Source organism: Solanum pennellii, chromosome 2, assembly GCF_001406875.1.
Source record: "Solanum pennellii chromosome 2, SPENNV200".
In the NCBI taxonomy this organism is placed as follows: Eukaryota; Viridiplantae; Streptophyta; class Magnoliopsida; order Solanales; family Solanaceae; genus Solanum; species Solanum pennellii.
This window is the reverse complement of record NC_028638.1, coordinates 2,223,163-2,243,914: the sequence shown is the minus strand read 5'-3', so window position 1 is coordinate 2,243,914 and position 20,752 is coordinate 2,223,163. Positions and strand designations below refer to the sequence as shown.

The 20,752-nt window shown below is 35.6% G+C and overlaps 1 long non-coding RNA gene across 2 annotated transcripts; it reads right to left on the bottom strand.

Moving 5' to 3' along the window:
• Positions 1–2,279: 2,279 nt before the first annotated feature.
• Positions 2,280–18,704, bottom strand: LOC107010682. Of its 2 annotated transcripts, none has more exons than XR_003576706.1 (3): positions 17,917–18,697; positions 17,665–17,758; positions 2,280–2,331 (listed from the first exon to the last, which is right to left on the bottom strand). It is a non-coding gene; the product is annotated as an uncharacterized LOC107010682 (long non-coding RNA). The 2 variants fall into 2 exon arrangements; XR_003576707.1 differs by lacking the exon at positions 2,280–2,331 and adding an exon at positions 10,924–11,367 and having other exon boundaries at positions 17,917–18,704.
• Between the last annotated feature and the right edge of the window lie 2,048 nt (positions 18,705–20,752).

The following is a 20,752-nucleotide window of genomic DNA, read 5'->3' as shown; positions in this document are numbered from 1 at the left end:
GACCCTCTTTAAGCAACGTTCATTATAGTCTCCAATCTCATGAGTACATTAGTGAACCTACCTTCCCTATGTACGAAAGGACACTCTTCACACTAGTTCACTCGGTGCTAAGCTAGAGTCCCGTTTGAAATGTCTTTAATGTCTTTATTAATCACAGATTAATGTAGGTCATAGGGAATATCCCTTGTATAATAATCATCATCATAGCTCAATAAAAATTGCATGGGTATTGTCCTTTCATTACAATTCATATGAGTGAGGTTAGCACATTTGCATAATCACATCATGATAAGGCACATTGGTAAGTTATAACCATCCTTATAACATTTACATATTAGCCAACAACTTATAATCCATATTTAAAGACATTTCAATTCAATATCATACCAACCCTATCAATCTTAATATAAGGTATACTTTGATACAACGTCATCACTTAATCACAAGTAACCATTATTGAAGTAAAGAATAGAGATCACAAGACTTACTCCATCTCCTTCACAATGCCATCTTCAAGTCTCACCATCAACAATAAACCGAACCCAACAATGGGTGTAATATCATCACACAATAATAACCAACATAATAACAAGGCCAATTGAATCATTATACAACAACTCATCACTAGTTCATAGCCTAGAATGAGAGACTTAGATCAAGCTCATAATCTACTTCACAATCTAGGTCAATTACTCAATAACTAGCATGGTAGGACTACAATTCATCTCAATCTATTCATAAATTGGCAGAATAACCTCATAGGATAGCAATTCACACATTAACCAAACCAATTACATCAATACTAGATAGTTCAATTCAAGATCACAGTTTAGGGTTAAGGAGAATAGGTCATCTTCTACAAACTAGACCAATCCATCAATAAGTAGTGGAATATAGTCATAATTCATCATAATTTAATCAATACAATCAAAAGAAACCATAAACGAATCAACTTGAAAGATCAATTTCGAGATTGGAAGAGACCCACATGAAAACTCATCTTTTGAAATCAATTTGAAGGAACCTTTTGGGGAAAGACGTCCCAAAGGCTAAATGAATCCCATACCTTGTTGATTGGTGAAGTTTTATGGAGAAACTTTGAGTTTTTCAGCCCTAGTACCTCCTTGAATTAGACTTTCTATGGTGTTCTTCTTCTTAGGAGAGAGAAAGAAGAGAGAAGGAAGAGAATTTGTGTTTTGGGATTTATGAGACTTTAATCAAGTCTTTGCCAAATATTCTAAGTATCCACTAGACGGAGGCAATCATCGCCCCGTCGATTGGACCACAATCCGTTGGTGGCAATCGTTTGTGGACACTGCCTTGGGAAGCTTTTGCCCCAAGTTCCAAGGGTCCTCCTCAAGGATCCTTGGTTGGTCCTTGGAGAGTTGTACCAGGACGTTTCAACTATGAACTAACCCTAATACATGTTAGACACCTTTCCACAAAAATTCATCATTTTTTGACTTCTAAAACTTAGTCAAATAGGTTAAGGCACAGTAGCACCTCATTGAACTAGTTTCTGGACTTCATGGACGTTCCTTGACGTTTTGATTCCTAAACTTCCTATATGACTTATATTCATTATTTTTGGCTTTAAAACAATGTCTCAACCTTTTGACACCTATGTAGGTTCTAGAACACGTTTTAAATTTTTGGAGTATTACATTATCTCCCCCTTAGGAATATTCGTCCCCGTATGATACTAAAATTCTTTAGAAGGAAGGAATAGACTAAGACTAATATCCCAACCAACAACAACATATCAAACATGAGTCACAATCAAAATTAACATAACCTCATGGAGTTTTTCACAATTCTACTGAAAACATCATTCTTCAACTCATAAGAGTTCAACATTCATTTCATGCTTATTCATTATGCCAAAGCTTTCTTCAACACATATTAACATGGTCAATACAATTCATGAAGGCAAATGTCACATCCCGAGAACACACCCTAGAGGTTAGGGCCAAATATAGGAATGCAATCGGCGTACTTGACCTCTCGGAGGTCTTGTACAAACCCTTTCGTATAGTTCATCGAATATAAACATATGAAAAATAGTGCGGCATTAAAAATTTTCACATAAGTCTTTAAAAACTCTTTCATATAAAATCATAGGAAATACTAAGTCTCATTTCATCAAATCTTATACACGAGAATATTTTGGACACGGCCCATACACAATCCGAATTTAGAAATACTTAGTCTATTACAATACTTCTATAAGAGACATAAAAGACATTTATGCCCTCGAGTCAAATGAGGACATACTTCAACTTCACTTGAATGATGCTACGATCCAACTCTGGCTTCTAAAATTCTCCTCACCTACCAACCACAATAAAGATAGATAAAAGCATGGAATTAGTACAACCACATGTACTAAGTATGATGTAATGCATGAAAATCATGAAAACATACATTTATTGGAAATATGCATATTTTTCATTAAAACATCATATAATAATCATAATAATAACATTTAACACCTTAGAAACACATAAGAAATTACTTAATCAATTTAGTACATTTTTATAAATTTTACAGTAAACTAAGTCACTTTACAGTGACCATTTTCAATGTTACAGTGAAGTCCCTTACTTCACAGTAACACGTCCCAAGCATGAATTCCCTCACCTAAAGTTATCCTAAGAATCACTTAAGTAATACAAAGAGAGACCGCCCATACGACCTCTCTAGGCACACCTAAATGATCCTTAAGACCATCTATAATGAGATCAACTCACACTTACAAGACATCAAACATATGAACATGAGATTCCTCTACCATAGGTGATTCTAAGTCTCACTTGAGTGAGTTGTGAACCTACCGCCCATACAATCCCTTATAAACACACTTAAGAGATCCGATAGACTACCTATGATAGAATCATTCTCACTTAACACAACAACATATAAATGATATGACATTCTCCTTTCAAAGGCTATCAAAAGACTTACTTAAGTAAATTAAGAAGATAATGTCCATAATTGACCTCTTCTACATTACCTAAGTAATCCTTACTTAAGACTTAGATCATGTCCACATAATCAACCATCTTCCCTAATTAGAGTCATTCTTAAGACCTATCTAGGTAAGATAAGAAGTGATCATTCCTATGACCGTTTCACACCATAATTAGAAAACCCTTAACTACTCTATAAACTACTTATTCATTTAACATACTCTCTTACTTAACTTCGTTATTCATTACTTCATTTAAGACTCGTTCATCATGTAAGACCCCAAAATGAGATAGGGTGTCTAGATCCTAACATGTTTGTATTAAGGTTATAAGGTCCTAATATGACTTATAATATGGTTTATAGGAAGTTTTTATGTTTTAAGTGATTTGAAAGTCGAACGTCAAGGGACGATCAAAACGTTCGACGACTAGTCGCCTATGTGCCTCATGTCTCTATGAATTCTTATACTTGTGTGTCATGAGATTATGAAGTCTTTAAATGAGTTATATTGATGTTTAGTAGTGTAATATGTAATTTCAAGAAGTTTGGCGGTCAAACGACCAAGAACGTCCAAGACGTTCAAAAGATAGCCCTTAAGACACTCAACGTGTGTCTTGATGGGGCTTAGCCTGTTTGGACGAGTTGCAGGTGTTTGTTTTGGGTGAAACTTATGTGTAAGGTATAAAACTTGTTAAGGGTTGTATTCACTTTGGGAAAGTATGGGTACGACCTCTAAAGGTCCCCTCAAAAGGCCCGACAAGAAGGCCCCAAGGCTGGTCAAGGCACTGCCTTGGCAGTGTCAATCGACGGACAAACAATGGCTCATTGGCCAACCCACGGCCCGATGGTAAGGTCTCGTCGACTGTCACTTACTTTGGTCAGGTCTCAATCCAAGAATTGGCTAAGTACCAACCGACGGAAGCCTAGGCACGGTCCGTTACTGACCAACGCCCCGTAGGTGCCTCCATCGATGGTGGCCTGCAACTTATTGTCTGCGTCAATTTTAATTAAATGGAAAATTCACCCCACGTCCTAAACTGACCCTAATAGGTTTATTTAGCCATTTTTGGGTGTATATAAGTCATCAAAAACGTGATAACCCTATTCTACAATCCTCTCACACGATTGAAGCCTTTCCCTCTAAAAATATTTCCCTTCAAACCTCCATTGTTAGTGAAGCTCAAGAACTTCTTGGAGTTGGGTTTTCTATGGATGAATCATCATGTTTTAGAGGTTTTAAACTAGAGAAAGGTATGGTTATCCTTCATCTCTAGTTATCCTTCCATCTAGAGAGTTAATCTCAAAGTTTTCAAAGAGAAAAATATGATCAAGTGCTTCTTCTTCATTCTAGCCATGGGTTCTTTATTGAATTAATTTCAAAAGCATAAAATGAACGTATTGATGATTATCTACTGATTTGGACATGATTTTTCAATCCTATTGCATGATGAACCCATGCTCTTTCACAAACTCAATTTTAGCCTATGTATGGCTTTATGATCTTGATTTGTTATCGATTGAATTATGATTCTATTACGTTGAAGTGGATATATCTACTATTATTTAAATGAATTTATCATGATTTTAAGATGAAGTATCTATGTGGATCCATGTATGAAGAGTTGAACATGACTAGTTTAGTATTCTAGGAATTCACTGTAACATGGCCCTTTTATGATTAAATGTTGAACTCAATTATGTTGTGGTTCTTGTAGCTAATTTTTTAGGTCAATATAACAGTTGAATTGTGGATATAAATCTTGTATGATCAAAATAAAGAAGTCTTGGTTTGAATTAATCTAGGTTCTTCTAGTCTATGGAGTTGTAACTTGTGATCTTGACGTTAGGTTAGTTGCTATATGAATTGATCATGGTTAATGTCTATAGATGCTGCCTATAACGAAATATGAGGATGAATTATATGTAATGAATACAATATGGGTCAATTCATGATAGTTTGAATAGGATTAACCTATGTAAACATACCTTCCATGAACTCCTTATATGAAGCATGCTTGTGTCGACCTTGATGGCAATTGTAGTAGTGTCGCATCTAGACTATGATTTCATTAGCTAATTCCTAACATGTACTTTATTGGTAAAATATGATTTATGATCAATACTTTGGAAAAATTGATAAGATTGCATATTCTCTCTACTCTACATTGAATTGATAGTTAAATGCCTACAATAGTATCTTGATCTTGAAGTGCTTAAGCATGTTTTTGTTGTGACAAATTGTAGGATTAGCTACTGCCTTAGAGTGATATGATTCATGAAATATGATATATAATCCATATAAAAGAAATTGGCTAATGGTCTATGTTCTTCTACTTCCTAGTACATGTGAGATGTCTTGTATTATGTTATAGTATGATCTTGTAGTGACTTATACATGGTTTATTATATGATTAAAGTACATTTAGATAATTCCCTATACATGAATTGTTGATGAACAAGGTGTATTCATAAATGATGATCAAAGTAAGAATGTTTATCTATTCTAGTTTCCGTATAGTATTGTAGTTGATGAAGCCTTGTATGGCATTGTTAGGTATGGTCCACTTATGGTAGCGGTGTTTACTTTATATATATATATATATATATATATANNNATATATATATATATATATATATATATATATATGTTGACCATGGCCTTGAAGGAAAATTGATGAATATATGAACATGTGCTTAGGTTGATACTATTAGAAGATTATGCCTACTTTTCTATTTTAGTTGTGATCTAGGGTGTATGACTATTGTATGAGTATGTGTATATCCATGGTAGGGTTAAGTATAGGTACTGCCACTAATGATTTAAATGGTTAATAATCTCTATGTACCCCTATGTGAATGCATGAATAGCACAAGTTAGGAGTCCTAAGTGTAATATGAAGTTGACTTGTCTCCTATGCTATTGTGTGTTGTGTGGTCTATACTTGAAAGTGTAATGTGGTCTAAGAGGGTGGCTGCCTCGATATGTTATTTATAGCTATTATGTGATCATGTTGACCGATGTACACACACACTCACTCATATGCATGTTACAAGTAGTATAGGTCATGGTGTCTAAATGAAAGGTTGTTCTCATATTCACTAATGTATACTACTATGCATGTAAAGTATATGTATGTGAAATATGTTATGTATTCCTTACTATGATGACTTGATAGGTGTACTAGTATGGGCAAGGGTATGGGACTTTGTCTATTCATTGCACATATGTACCTTGATAGGGTAGTTCTAGTTTTGGTTTCTATATGTATGAATATGTATGTATGAACTTGTGTGACTTAATGTGTTATGTGAAAGGTTTGCTCACATATATGTATACACACACATGTATGAAGATCTAGTCAAGAAGATCTAAACTAGATGATGTTTTCCATATGCTATGTTCATGTGAATGGATTCTTTACATGATTTAGGTTGATGAACTTTCATCTCTGACCTATTAGTTAACCATATGAGGGGATGACTCTCCTAAACCTATGTTTTATAAAGTGAAAATATAATAAAGGTTTTGAATAAAGGGAACTTAGATTAGCACAGAATGAACTTGTAGATGAGGGGGTTACACTTCCCCACAAATGAAAGGTAGGGTTCACTACGATCCTCACGGGGTTGATAGCCTCATGACCCAACATAGGGTGTAGAGTTGATATTTCCATGATTCCCCCACGTTTCATAAACTATGTTTCCACCATAGGATACTAGCTAGTGGATCCACCTAGAAAGCTATGTCACGTTTGGTTCTACTTTGGTCGGTAGACAACCTCCTTTCGGTGGTTTTATGACACCGGATTCCATGTTTAGCATCACATGGTCTATGTCGGTTAAGGCTATAGTTTCACTAAATTAAAATGGACAATGGAAGTTAATGACTAGGACCCTAAATAGAATGACTTAAGGGAGGTTACTTAGGATAGGTGGAAGTAATGAACCCATCTAGACATTGCACAAGTAGCTCCTTCGGAAGTTCTAGGAAGGTGTTCTAATGCATGTCACTATGTATGTGTTTCTTATGCATGACATTGTAGTATTTGTATATTTGTTATGAAGATGTGCATGATATGAGTCTTTATGCATGATGTTGATCTTGTTGACTATATGATGAAGGTCTTGACTTAACTATGTCTATGTTATATCATGCTTCTATGATGGTATGTGTCATCTTGTGTAGATGATATGTAGGGTTTTCCTTGTGATCCTAAGGTTATACATTGCACCATGTATCCCTAAAGGATTACTTGGGAGACTAATGAGTTAAAAGAAAGAGTTCATTGTTAATGGGATTGAGCTCATTGGAAAGTAACCTCAAATTGAACTTAAATTCTATATGTGTTTTTCTATGATGTTTGCCCTTTGATTGTATTTCTATGAAGTATGAAAATGATGTAAATGTTATTTCTTAAAGGTTTCATAAGTATTTACTCAAAAAGTCATGCAATACAATTTTCAAGAAAATGTCCCGTTTAAATGCATGTTTTTGCATGGTTGCCATACTTAGTACATTCTTGTACTAATCCCATTCTTCTCTACTTTTTACACAAGTGTATGTTATGGATGCGTAAAGGGTGTTTACATGATTGAGGAGCTTTATAGGTTATTTTCAAGCTCAAGGAAAGGAATACTTAAGTCCAAGGATGTCCTAATGTGTACTTATTGTAAAGTCTATTAAATATTGTATGGTTTTGTAATATGTCTTAAGGGTCGTGTCCTTAATGTATTCTAATGTTGTTGAGTCTTAGATGGCAAAGAGACTTAGAGTCTATATATGTATTATGACGTATATTTTATATGTATATGAAGTAAAGTTTCTAGCATATGAGGTGCTATGAAAAGTTTTATATTTTTCGCCAAATTTACTATGTCGATGCGATGAATGGTAACAATGGGATTGTATATGACCTCCGAGAGGTCAAGTACGCCATGTTACTTTTAAGGGGTGCTCCCCGGTTGTGACACATCACATAAAGACATTCAAGTAATGGTCTTGGACAAGACCTAGGGACTCTAACTAACACCTTCAAAGTCTATTGTGCAATGGTTAGATAGTGTCCCATACAACCACCTAAATTTCATAGATTTTCTCTAATGCTATTAGGTATCCCATATGATGAGAATATGAAATAACTGACATAGACCATGATAGCTAGACATGGAATCCTGAGTTCTAACCTACTCCGATGAGGGTGTTCTACTTTCCAATGAGAAAACTTGGACACATCCCATGTAGGCACATAGTTAAGGGATATGAAGTGTGTGCTTTGTACTGTAGTTTAATTTTTTAACTAGAACTACTTCCCTTACCTTACTCACTCGGTGCTAGCCTTTGTTCTCATAGAGTAATTTACATCAAAGGTTCATATAAAAGGGTTTTATATCTAGTTCGTAACCCAATCACATTTACCCTACCAAAGAGGTCCACTAGGACTACCTTACAATGGTTACAAGAAGCTCACAATGACTTTCCTAAGGATTGGTATGATGCTGTTCCATCCAACCAAGCTTAATTCTATCATTCATTTACTTGAAGGATACCATTACGGCTTTCGACTTCAACATTCTTAACTTTACCACTAGGTTCAAGGTTTCACATAAATGACCCTCTATACATCATTCAAGGTATCATGTCATTCATACATACAAGACTAAGAGGATTCATCATCCTAAGTAAAGACATCTCATATTCACATTAATACATGTATCAAGTAAGGGACACAAGTCTACCACACAAGACACACTAGGACTTCACTTTATCACATATTGCATATCATATTCAAGAAGAACATAGGCACATCCTTCATCACCTTTAGATCACCCTATACACTACTATAACATTATAAATATAGCCATCACAATTCTCAATAACCTATTAGGAAGAATCATGCATCAACTCTACGACTACACATACAAAAACATAGTCATAGTATAACATGATCACCTAAATAGCATCAATAGAAGAAAACATATACTTTCACATTACTTATCATGTAGATAGATATTATCCAACTTCACATAATCATCATAATACTTCAAGTAAGGACGACAAGACCATGATCATCATAATACATAAAGTAATGCTGACAAGGCCACATCAATTGCAAGTAAAGTAGATAACACTGCCACCATAAGTGGACCATACCAATCACAACATAATTGAAGTCTAATTAACATAAAATAAAGGGAATTAGGGTAGAGTACCACGACTCCATCCTCAACACTTCAATCCAATGCTAAATCAGCCAATTCAATGCCATAAGGCCCTTACCCATGGCCATAACCAATAAGTCAATGCATAAACTATTATACTCAATGAAACTAGGTCAAGTCAATATAGATTCATCAATCTAATACAACCTAGATATCAATTCAATATAATTATTACATCATTCAATAGCCCATAGAAAACTACACTAGAAATCATAAACATTAGATCAATATTACTTTAACCCATAAAGTAGTCAAAAACTAGGGTTCATCAATTACATGGGTGCATAGGTTAATTGTGTTAAAATAATCTAATTAATACCAATTCAATCAATATTCAACGCTTGAAAACCTTTAATGCAAGAACCCATGGATAGATAATGAAATTGGACATTCATCTTTGGAAACTTTAGAAAACTTCTTTGAAAGTTGGGCTCCTTGATGAATAGAGTTTAAAGGATAAAAAGCATACCTCAATAAATCTAATCCGTCAATTTGATGAAGAATCTTCACTCAATTCTCCAATCAAAGCCCTTCCTTGAGTTTTGGCTCCTACGGAGTTCTAGGGAATTCCTAAGGGATTTTGGGTTTTGATTTTTTATGAATGAAATCTTCTAAGTGTTAAAGACTTATATACGTGTTTAAAATACCAAAAGACCCTTAAGGAATCATCAAACCTCTAATTTGGACGTGGGGTCAATTTACCAATTCACCCCTAACTTAACAATTGCCTGCGCAGGAAAATAGTCTTCACAGATGGTTGCCCATCGACGGGGCGTCAGTCAACCAACAAACCTTCCTGTCCTCTGTCGATGGGTTCAGAGACTCGAAAATGGGAGCTAATTCTCAACCCACGCCTTCAATCGACGGGGCATCGATTAGCCTACTGGTCGTCGATTGCCTCAGTCGATTGGGCTGGTCTAAGACAGCCTTTGGCTCTATGAAGAGTCCTTCCTCAAGGACCCTTGGATGTTCCTTGGGGATGTTTTCCCGGACATCAAGAAGAGAATAACCTAGCTGCTATCACGCGTGTCTTCTCTGTAAATAATATCTTTCATGGAGCTAATGTAAATCTTTAAATATGCATTAGTCCATTTAGGAGCAATGTGCATATGTCACGCTTGTCATTCATTTTTTTCCTACGATTTTAATGAAGCAGTAATTGCACGGATTACACACACTTATCAAGATACATCAGTAGCTCCATATTCCATCAAATTAAGATGCAAACAATATTTTACTCACAGAGTTATCATTTTACTTTGGTTTAGCCCCTACTCAACTTAGAGTATACCTCAATTAAAACAAATGAGCAGCTAGAGTTGAATCACATTTAACTAAACAAAAGGACTCCAAAAAAATTTTGGTAAAAAAAAAGGGGAATGTCAATTAATTACCGTGCTTATTTGATATTTTATCATTCGTATCCCTTTTATTCTTAAAGGGATAGTTATGGAAGCTATTAAAGCAACTTTAAAGAGATTTGAGTTCTCAGTAATGAATTTATAGGTTAGAGCTTTATATAGCTGACAATGTATTTTACTTTCCAACACCATCCCTTGTTAATTGGAGTCAAGCTAAGCATGGATCTCAAAAGTATATAATAAAACAAGTTTGAACCTTAGAAATTTTCTTTATGAAAATTCAAGCCTATGTCTGTATTGTGTGAGAAATCTTGAGACAGATGTCTTAGCTCTTCATTTAGATCTTGTGGACCACAACAAAAGATACGCCATATGCATAAATTCAAAACTAAAATTTTTTAAAAAAGAGCAAAACATTACTAATAATTTGATGACGACAATAATGTACCCAGTTTAACACCTTGTGAGGCAGAAAGGCGTTCCCCATAAACTCCAAAACAAAACTTTATTAATAAGAATGAAAAATGTGTAAAGATGCTAGATAAGTACTAAACAATTCTTTTAATCTGGATGATTAATTGCAATATGTTTGAAAACTCGGCGCCACTTTGATCCAACAAAATGAGTCTTCAGACTTATTCCAGAGACAATGTCAACACCTTTTTTAGCTTGTTGGATGCTTGAAGCATAGTAATTAGTGCAGATCATGAATCACCTTTATTATATACGTTGGTGCAGTAGTTATGAAGCTGAATTAGGGATTCTTGATCGTTCTTTGAGACTCATCCATCACACCCTTAAACCACACAAATGAGCCCTGCTCACAAGTTACACAATAGAATAGGCTCATCGTACCCTTGTTTAAAAGACCAACTTCATGTTTTCAACATTAAGAACTTCCCTATTATAGAACTCACTTACATAAGTGCAAGAAAAAATCATATAAATCAACAAACTTTAATTGTTGGAATTAGCGTCCATATCTTCCGTTTAGTTGTAGTTTAGCATTTAGATCGCATGAAAGTTAATTATTTCCTCCTTATTTTCTTGTTCTGAATCAAATTGTCTTATATAGTAGCTGTTAGCTGAAGATACCAAAAATCAATAGGATCATTTTCTACAAATCTTTTGGCATCCATTTTTAACCTTTTGTCAAATTTAATTTTAAAATACAAAACATCATATGACGAAGTTGTTTTCAATTGCTTTTGAAGGTAAACCATTATAGTGTTGGCGATTTCTTGTTTTAAGAACTTCTCCATTGTGGAGTCTACTCGATATGTGGAAGAGAAAATCATATACCAATTAACTAACAAACTTCAATTTTTGAAATTATTGTCCATATCTATTACATTTAGTTGTATTCAGGTCAAAATATTGTTGGGTTATGGGTCTTTTTCCCTTCCTATGTGGATAAATAAAAGCCCAATTTGGACCAACCCATTTTTGCCCATAGTCTCATTCTTATGAGGCAAATATAAGCCTATTTAGGTCTTATTTTCATATACACAGAGATTCTTTTCAGCAGCCAAAAAGAGAGAAAGAGAGCAGTTTTCGCAGTCAAAATTCAGCCCTAACAGCCAACTTCAAATTGTGATTCCCGCTTCGTTTCTTGTCCGATTGAGCTGATTTTTGGACAGCATATCATCTTCATCTCAATCTTTGATTAGGAACTGACAGAGTTGGATTTGGTGGCCTGCAGCTTCAGTTTTGCTGTCGTGAACAGTAGCTGCGAAATTGGTGATTTTGCTCCTTTAATTCTCTAGATTTGGTGCAATCTTATTTTGTTGTTGCTCGTTGTTTGGCACTTGTTTTGTGGCCAATTTTGGAGAACAATATTGTAACTCTTGGTGATTATAGTGGAGCTTTTGGTCCCGTGGTTTTTTACTCTTCACATCGAAGGGTTTTCCACGTAAATCTTGGTGTCTTGTGTGATTGGTTTATTATTGCCTTGTTATATTTGTTTGGTTGAATTACTTGCTGCCTTACTATCATATTGCTTGTGGTTGTTTGTCTTCTCTTGGTTCAAATCGAAAAGGGAAAGTATAGACTTGGGTATTCTTCCGCTGTTATCCTGTCAGGCATTCTTTGTTAGTGCCTTGTCTTTCCCAACAAAGTGGTATCAGAGCATTGGTTATTGTTGATTGTCGTTTTGAATGATGGAGGCAAATATGAGCAAAATGGTGTGTTTAAATGGTAGTAACTATCATATTTGGAAAGGCAAGATGAAAGATCTTCTATTTGTCAAGAAGATGCATTTACCTGTGTTTGCTTCTAATAAGCCTCAGTCTTTGAATGATGAAGAATGGGAATTTGAGCATCTGCAGGTTTGTGGCTATATTAGACAATGGGTTGAAGATAATGTTAGAAATCATATTGTGAATGAGACACATGCCAAAAGTTTGTGGGACAAGCTCGAGACACTTTATGCTTCGAAGACTGGCAACAACAAGTTGTTCCTATTGAAACAATTAATGAATATCAGGTATAAAGAGGGCACTCCTATTTCTGATCATATTAATGATTTTCAGGGTGTTCTTGACCAGCTGTCCGGAATGGGTGTAAAGTTTGATGATGAGATACAGGGACTTTGGCTTCTTAATACTCTGCCAGACTCTTGGGAAACTCTTCGAGTTTCTTTGACTAATTCTGCTCCCAGTGGTGTTGTAACCATGGAATATACTAAGAGTGGTGTCTTGAATGAAGAAATGAGAAGAAGATCTCAAGCCTCATCTTCTTCAGCTTCACACTCCGATGTTTTGGTTACTGAAGATAGGGGGAGAAACAAGTCCAGAGGTCAGAATGATAGAGGTAAAAGTAGAAGCAAGTCAAAGTCTAAATACAAGAATATTACATGTGACTATTGCCACAAGAATGGGCATATCATGAAATATTGTTACAAGCACAAGAGAGATATGAGACAACAAAAGAGAGAAGGCGATAATGAAAATCGTGTTGCTGTTGTTGCTAATGATGATCTTCTTGTTTCTTGTGATGCAAATGCCATTAATCTTGTTCGTGATGAGTCTAGCTGGTTTGTGGATTCTGGTGCTACTTCTCATGTCACGCCAAAGAAGGAATTATTTTCTTCTTATACTCCAGGTAATTTTGGAACGTTGAAAATGGGCAATAATCATGAAGTTGAAGTTATTGGCATTGGGACAGTTTGTTTGGAAAGTAACAATGGTTCCAAACTAGTTCTCAATAATGTCAAGCATGCTCCAGATGTTCGCTTGAATTTGATTTCTGTGGGATATCTTGATGATGAGGGTTATGTTAATACACTTGGTGTTGGCCAGTGGAAGCTTACTAGAGGTTTGATGGTTGTGGCCCGTGGTGACAAGTTGTCTAACTTGTATGTATTTCAGGGCTCCATGTCCAGAGACTCGGTAAATTTGGTGGAGAATGATACTTCATCAGAGTTATGGCATAGAAGGCTGAGTCATATGAGCGAGAAGGGGATTGATAGTTTGGCTAAGAAAAATTTGCTTTCTGGAGTGAAACAAGCAAAGTTGAAGAAATGTGTTCATTGCTTAGCCGGTAAACAGAAAAGAGTTTCTTTTCAGAGTCATCCGCCTTCAAGAAAGCTTGATTTGCTGGAGTTGGTACATTCTGATTTGTGTGGTCCTTTTAAGGTAAGATCTCATGGTGGTGCACTTTACTTTGTGACTTTTATTGATGATCATTCTCGCAAACTCTGGGTATTTCCTTTGAAGTCCAAGGATCAAGTACTTGATGTGTTCAAGAGTTTTCAGGCCTTGGTTGAAAGACAAACAGGGAAGACATTGAAATGCATCCGCTCAGATAATGGTGGTGAGTATATTGGTCCTTTTGATAGATATTGCAGAGAGCAGGGTATTAGGCATCAGAAAACTCCTCCAAAGACTCCTCAGTTAAATGGTTTAGCAGAGAGGATGAACAGAACTCTAGTTGAGAGGGTTAGATGTATGCTTTCAGATGCTAAGCTGTCAGATTCCTTTTGGGCAGAAGCACTTAATACTGCTGCTTATGTTATCAATTTATCTCCTGCTGTTGCTTTAGATGGTGATGTCCCTGACAGAGTTTGGACTGGTAAGAATGTTTCTTATGATCATCTTAGAGTCTTTGGGTGTAAAGCCTTTGTACATGTTCCTAAGGATGAAAGGTCAAAGTTGGATGTTAAAACTAGGCAGTGTATCTTCATTGGTTATGGTCAAGATGAATTTGGCTATCGTTTCTATGATCCTGTTGAGAAGAAACTTGTTAGAAGCCGTGATGTTGTGTTCTTTGAAGACCAAACAATTGAAGATTTTGACAAAGCTGACAAGGCTGATTTTCAGAGTAGTGAGAGCTTAGTTGATGTTGATCCAGTTCCTTTGACTATTGCACCGGAAGAAAATCTTCATAATGATGAAAATCAAGTTGATAATGAAGATGGTGATCATGTTCAGAATGACCGGCATGATGTTGTTGATGCTCCAGTGCAAGATGATGTGGTTGTCCAACAACCAATTATAGATGCTCCAGAGAGTTCTCTCAGACGATCTAGTAGAGAGAGAATTCCTTCATCTCGTTATTCTCCCAATGAGTATGTACTCTTGACTGACGGGGGAGAACCTGAGAGTCTTGATGAGGCCATGGAAAGTGAAGAAAAAGAAAGGTGGTTTGATGCTATGGAAGATGAGATTAAATCCTTGCATGATAATCATACCTTTGATTTGGTTAAGTTACCTAAAGACAGAAAAGCTTTGAAAAACAGGTGGGTTTTTCGGGTGAAACATGAAGATGGTAATCCAGTTCCACGGTACAAAGCTAGATTAGTTGTCAAGGGATTTAATCAGAAAAGGGGAGTTGATTTTGATGAGATATTCTCTCCAGTTGTGAAGATGTCATCCATTCGTGTGGTTCTAGGCTTGGCTGCAAGTCTAGATTTAGAGGTTGAGCAAATGGATGTTAAAACTGCTTTCCTCCATGGTGACTTAGATGAAGAAATTTATATGGAGCAACCGGAAGGTTTTGAAGTCAAGGGTAAAGAGAATTATGTTTGCAAATTGAAGAAGAGCTTGTATGGTTTGAAACAAGCTCCCAGGCAGTGGTACAGGAAGTTTGGTTCTTTTATGAGTCAGCAGGGCTTCAAGAAGACTTCTTCAGACCATTGTGTTTTTGTGCAAAAGTTCTCTGATGGTGACTTTATTATTGTGTTGCTTTATGTTGATGACATGCTTGTTGTTGGTCATAATACTTGCAGAATTCAGAAGTTGAAGCAAGAGTTGAGTAAGTCTTTTGCTATGAAAGACTTAGGACCAGCAAGGCAGATTCTTGGCATGCAGATTGTCCGTGATAGAAAGGCCAAGAAATTGGTATTATCACAAGAGAAGTACATTCAGAAAGTACTTCGCAGATTCAGCATGGACAAAGCTAAGGTTGTCAGTACACCTTTAGCTATGCACTTCAAATTGAGCACGAAACAGTGTCCTTCTAGTGATGATGAGAAGGAAGATATGAAGAAAGTTCCTTATGCTTCAGCTGTTGGTAGTTTGATGTATGCGATGGTTTGTACAAGACCGGATATTGCTCACGCTGTTGGAGTTGTTAGCCGTTTTCTTTCTAATCCGGGAAGAGAACATTGGAATGCTGTGAAGTGGGTTATGAGATATCTCTGTGGCACTTCTAGTCTGAGTTTGTGTTTTGGTACAGGGAGGCCTATTCTTTGTGGTTATACTGATTCAGACATGGCTGGTGATGTTGATACTCGCAAGTCTACTTCAGGGTACTTGGTTACTTTTGCAGGGGGAGCTGTGTCTTGGCAATCTAGGTTGCAAAAATGTGTTGCTCTATCTACTACAGAAGCTGAGCTTATTGCTGTCGTTGAAGCTTGTAAAGAATTGCTTTGGATGAAGAGATTCTTGGGGGAACTTGGTTGTGATCAAGAGAGGTATGTGCTTTATTGTGACAGTCAAAGTGCTATACATCTTGGCAAGAATTCTACGTTCCATGGTCGGTCTAAACACATTGATGTGAGATACCATTGGATTCGAGATGTGTTGGATTCTAAGTTGCTTGAGCTTGAAAAGATTCATACAAATGACAATGGTTCCGATATGATGACTAAAGCTTTGCCAAGAGGGAAGTTTGAAGATTGTTGCATGGTCGCCGGGATGGCGGTCTCCTCCACATAGTCGTGAGGGGGAGAATTGTTGGGTTATGGGCCTTTTTCCCTTCCTATGTGGATAAATAAAAGCCCAATTTGGACCAACCCATTTTTGCCCATAGGCCCATTCTTATGAGGCAAATATAAGCCTATTTAGGTCTTATTTTCATATACACAGAGAGTTTTTTCAGCAGCCAAAAAGAGAGAAAGAGAGCAGTTTTCGCAGTCAAAATTCAGCCCTAACAGCCAACTTCAAATTGCGATTCCCGCTTCGTTTCTTGTCCGATTGAGCTGATTTTTGGACAGCATATTATCTTCATCTCAATCTTTGATTAGGAACTGACAGAGTTGGATTTGGTGGCCTGCAGCTTCAGTTTTGCTGTCGTGAACAGTAGCTGCGAAATTGGTGATTTTGCTCCTTTAATTCTCTAGATTTGGTGCAATCTTATTTTGTTGTTGCTCGTTGTTTGGCACTTGTTTTGTGGCCAATTTTGGAGAACAATATTGTAACTCTTGGTGATTATAGTGGAGCTTTTGGTCCCGTGGTTTTTTACTCTTCACATCGAAGGGTTTTCCACGTAAATCTTGGTGTCTTGTGTGATTGGTTTATTATTGCCTTGTTATATTTGTTTGGTTGAATTACTTGCTGCCTTACTATCATATTGCTTGTGGTTGTTTGTCTTCTCTTGGTTCAAATCGAAAAGGGAAAGTATAGACTTGGGTATTCTTCCGCTGTTATCCTGTCAGGCATTCTTTGTTAGTGCCTTGTCTTTCCCAACAATATGACCCTAAGTACATAGTCAAAATTCTATCAAGTGAACAATTCATCATCATCAATATTTGCAGGCAAGAACACATTTCTTTTGTTAAACGGGAGGAAAATTAATTGCTCAAATAAAGATCAATCAATGGAATTTGCAAATAAATCAATATAATCTACATAGACTTGGATATTTGGTCTAATCAAACAACTGAAATGCTTACCGCTATTACACTTTTCAGAATCTTCCGTCTTCCTCCAAATTGCATGTGATCTAAAATTGACAATCTTTTCCTGGCCCCTTAGCCTCTTTGTCATCTGGGCCAAATGGGCAAAAAAATATTATAAAAAAATTTAATAATTATTAATGAACTTCTAATAGTGAAATCACTTCCAGATAAAAAAACATAATGAGGAATTAACTTTTACTTTACAGAAAAAATAGTAATCAAACATCGAATTTAACAAAAAATAACCTAAATTATTATCGCACAGGATAAAAACTTTGAACTCAAGGGAATAAATATGAAGACGACGAAGAGCGAGAATTAGTAGCACAGTAAATAGTGAATAAATGTGGCAGAATAATGGATCTAGATAATATAGAAGTGGTGGATTATGTGTGCTTAGTCAGGAATGAAAGACACGTAGAAAAAAATAGTTGAAAAGTCAAATATGCCCTCAATTTCAAATATATTGACATGAAGCTACAATGTTGAAAGTAGAAACTCCCTATTCTATATAAGTATATATAAGTATTAGATGATAATTGCCCGTGAGAGCACGGATTTAACAGTCCGATATTTATCAATATATATCACCGTGTTTGAAAAGGCAGGCACCTCAACAACCATTATTAACTTATTTTTTGAAAATCAATAAAAAGTACAATATACTAAGCACAAAATTTTTAACTTGTGTCAAGGATATCACAAGCCACAAGCACTACTTATTGCTAGAAAAAATTTCATTTACAAAAGGAGTGATCATTAGGTGGGAAGTACTAAGTGTCTTATTTGAGCACAAAGCAAATGTAAATCCAAAATAGCTCAACATAACAAAAAACACATAATACAGCTAACTACAACTTTTCCTCCAACAACTTCTCTTCCATCAGTAAGCTACCAAAAAAAATGCAGTCAATTTAGGCATCATCAAAGATAAATGTTGGAGGACAACAAATAATTGAACAATGATGCAAAAACTTGACTCACCTACATGAGGATCATGAATCACAAATTGTACACTTGATCATTAATCTTTAGACAAAATCGATTATCAACTTTTTTTAAATATATAGATTTCTTGTTTTCTATATGAATTCAAATTTTTTATAGTTTATTATCAATTTAAATTAATAGCTATTATCAATTTACTTGATGTCGCAAATAGAGATATTCAATTTGATTTATTCTCGAAAAAGAAACCGTTCGTGCTCTCCGGTCTCCTCTATGTCAACATGCAATTTAAAACATAAATCGTTTTCAATTGTTTGGAAATTAAGAAATAAATAGCTTTCTCATTCGGTGAGTTCGAATAAATAGTTGTTATAGAAATATGAACAAGAATTTTATCGAATACCTGGTGTGCAAACTAAAGTACAATTCTACAATTGAAAGCATCCGGTTATTCCTATGAATCAATTAAAGAAATGCCGACTACACTAATGCAAAACAAACAGGAGAGAAGGAAGCAACCAATAGCAATCACCACAAATTATTTACAGGCAAAAAAATATGAATTTTAGCATACCAACATTGATCAAAACCTTAAAAGAGTTTGGACCACAAACTCTCCAAATTCATGGACTTATTCCAATAAATTACTAATATTTTTCAGAAGACAACAAAATAGGATAGAAACATCTATCCGCAAATAAAAGATAGCAAAATAGGAAAGAAACATGAATCCGCAAATAAAAGATAGAAACACTTACATGGATGACTACAATATATTGAGTCCAATGGAGAACACCAAATAACAGAGAAATTTCAAGGATGAATGTGATGGAATTGAGGGATATGGGTAGTATCTATTCAATTTTAGTGAGACGGCCAGTTGCAGAAGAAGCGGCTTACAGTGATATGGAGCGGTAGTTTACCGACATCAGGGTTGAGAGACATGTTGCAAGTGATGTTGAATGTCTAAAATGCCTTTAAATAGAAAATATATGACATTGAATCAACCATGTTGATATCAAATGTTTACTCGTGCTTCTATAATAGTAGAAAAATATTATCGAAAATTTAATAATTCTCAATAAATTTCCAATAGTGAAATCACTTCCAGATAAAAAACATGATGAGGAATTAACTTTTAATTCACAGAAAAAATAGTAATCAAGCATCGAATTAAATAGAAAATAACCTAAATTATTTTCGTACAGGAGTAAAACTTTGAACTCAAGGAAATAAGAAGGAAGAAGACGAAGAGAGAGAATTAGTAGCACAGTAAATAGTGAATAAATGTTGCAGAATAATGGCTCTAAAAAATATCGAAGTGGTTGATTATGTGTGCTTAGTCAGGAATGAAAGACACATAGAAAAGAATAGTTGAAAAGTCAAATATGCCCACAACTTCAAATATATTGACATGAAGCTAACGAAAGTTGAAATTCCTCTTCTATATAGGTAAAATAAAAGAATTACTTTAAAAACAAAAACTTCTAACTTGAACATTTTGATTATTTTAATATCTTTAATTTAGATTTTTTTTAATGAGTTGTGTCTTTTTCTATAAGTTGATTTTTTTTCAAAAATTATAATTTTTCGATGAGTTGTGACTTTTTCAAAAAGTTATGACTTCTCAAAAGTCATACCTTCTCGGATAAGATACCAAAAAAACATTTAATGACTTTTTCAACACTGATGGAGCATCTAAAACAAACTCATGAAGAAGCTCCTGGGGTTTCTGTGTGAGAAATAATAAAGGGGATATCATACAAGTGCAGGCTAAGGAGATTGATTAACCTTTAAGTATTAATACAGAAGCAGAAACAACGGCACTCTTACATGCTTTAAAGTACATAAAGACAGCACAATTAGATAAGGTGATTATAGAAATTTATTCTCTAGTACTTCAAAACATTGTGGAAAGAGTGTGGAAAGTACCATGGAATGTAGTGAATATTCTTGAGGGAATATGGAAGCTCATGCAAGGGAAAACATTCTGTTGAATGCCTTGAATTGGACCCGTTACAAACAGAAAGGACGGGGGGTCTCGCTGCCCGGTCAGCGAGTCGGGGGGGCCAGGGGGGCGACGCGCCCCCTGGCCTGGGGGTCCGGGGGGGCGGGGACGCCCCCGGCCCGACGG